Below are 2,500 nucleotides of genomic sequence, written 5' to 3'. Positions count from 1 at the left end.
AGAGTCACAGACCAGGAAGTCAAAGCATTTAAAGGTCTTGCCTTAATTGTGTAAGTTTTGAACCCTTAGAAGATTGATTTGTTTTATTTCAATATGGTTTTATATCTCTTTGTAAGGAGGCCTGTCTCATTAATATGTTATGAGCCTCTCTTCTGATTGGCCGACTGCTTCTGCCCTGGAGGAACTCTCTCCCTGCTCCCAGATTAATCTGTGGCTGCTGAAATCATGAGATCATTAAATCACAGCGGCGTCTCTGCCCCAGCAGCTGCTCCACGTTACCGACGGTAAAATAATTCAGAGTTAGTTCTGGTCTCTTGTATTAATCTCCTTATGAATCCTGGTCAATGATGTCACTTCCTGACTCTTCTATTGAATTTATCAAAAATATTTTTTCTTTATTTGTAAAGGAACATTGTCTTTGAGGCCACGTTCACACACGATCAGGTATTAAATATTACAAATGTTACAACGGACAGTTCAAATAATATGTTCAAAAACACAACTTTTATTTTCTTTTTTTTAAAGGTAAGGAAACAGAAAAACAATAAGTATGATAAAAAACTCATGAGATGAAAAGTTCTTTTTTATATGTTGATCACAAATCTTCATCAATTCCTCTACAAAAGTCTCTAATGAACACACACACACACACACACACACACACACACAGGAATAATTTTCATAGTCTAATTAAAGAGAAAACTGTGTGTGTGTGTGTGGGGGGGGGGTGTGGGTGTGGGTGGGTGTGGGTGTGGGTGTGTGTGTGTGTGTGTGTGTGTGTGTGTGTGTGTGTGTGCATTCGTTTGCAGGCCATTGTTCAATAAGGACAAGCCGAACGTCTCCTCTCAGCAAGAGAACATCAGGCACCTGCCACTTACACTAAATGGATAATTGAGAAAAAAATAAACTGTGGGGTCCACACGCTGCGGAGAGTTAGAGAGAGTGTGTGTGTGTGGGAAGAGAGTGAAGGGGTGAGTTCACACACACACACAGACAGACACACACAGACAGACACACACACACAGACACACACACACACACACACACACAGACAGACACACACACACACACACACACACAGACACACACACACACACACACAGACAGACACACACACACACACACACACACACACACACACAGACAGACACACACACACACACACACAGACACACACACACACACACCTGGAACCTCACAGCTGACGTCAAAATATATATATTTTTTGAATTCTGTTTTCTTATTTAATCACATATTTACCGATTTAGTCATAATTTAGTTTTGGCCTCTCCTCTAAAATGAAGAACGGATTTTCTTTATAAAAAGTCATGAATCATTATAAAGATGAATCTATGAACTCTTCGTACGTGTCAGTTCCATGACTCCATCTGCTGATGATGAAGACTGTGCGTTATGATCGAAAGCTCCAGAACAGGACCTGAATGGACCATGAGGTCCACATCATTTTAAATGCTTTTCTTAAATATAATTTCCACTGCAGGAAACTGTGTTTTTAGAGATTCTCTTCCACTTATATTTTTGGTGGAATATCAGATTTTTAGGACAAACTCATAAACATAAACTCTTAAGAGTTAATTTCAGCACTTGGTTTGAATATTAAAGGACCATTGGAATCAGTGGCGTGTGTGGACAGTCGGTGTCCAGCAGAGGGAGCAGGAGTCACTGTGAAGCTGACACGTGGAGTCAGTCACTTTCATCCCTGAGGAAGTTAAATCTGAGTATTAAACAGATTCTGGTTCTTTTTCTAACAAGCTTCTATGACGCTCGCTGCTCCTCCGCTCAGACTTTTTGCCTTTGAACGATTTTTAAATCACAGTTTCAAAGGCAGAAGGTTTTTACAAACCCAGATGCGCTTCTGAGGCCTGTTGGACGAGCAACATCATTTTTCCCAGGTCGTGCACGTGTCGTGCACGTGTCCCTGCAGCGAAGAGGCCGGACTTCCCGTAAGTGACGGACGACAAACACTCAAAATAGTCCCGGTACCACGAGGGAGTTATGATTATATAGACGAAGACGACGATGATGATGATGATGTCTGGGAGCTCACGTCACGTCAAAGTCAAAGTCAAAGTCAAAGTCACCATAATTGTTGTGTTGGTCGTCGCCCTGCTGCTGGACTCAAAGAGAAGTTAAAAAGAACCTCGCTCCTCCAGGACCGGAGCGGCCGGTCGTTACTTTACCTCCAGGACGTGGGAACACGCAGCTCGTGACAGGGAGGTCTCAACTGGTCAATCTCCGCAGGCGGCGGACGTTTCCAGTAAAACGCCCGAACGAGCTCGAATAAGCAGAGACATGTTTTCATCTGAAATCACCAGGGAACACGTCACGTCACTGCAAACAAGTCACACACTACCAGGCCGCTCGCAGGAGGAAGTCAGCGGATTTGACATGAAGGAGAGAGAACTCAGAGAACGAGCGCTGACGCCCTGAAGCTCGCCCTGGGTCAGGCCCCGCCCCCGTCGTCCTGCTGACCAACACA

This window comes from Scophthalmus maximus, chromosome 13 (assembly GCF_022379125.1).
Source record: "Scophthalmus maximus strain ysfricsl-2021 chromosome 13, ASM2237912v1, whole genome shotgun sequence".
Classification (NCBI taxonomy): domain Eukaryota; kingdom Metazoa; phylum Chordata; class Actinopteri; order Pleuronectiformes; family Scophthalmidae; genus Scophthalmus; species Scophthalmus maximus.
The sequence above is the reverse complement of the archived record's forward strand: the minus strand, read 5'-3'. Positions refer to the sequence as shown.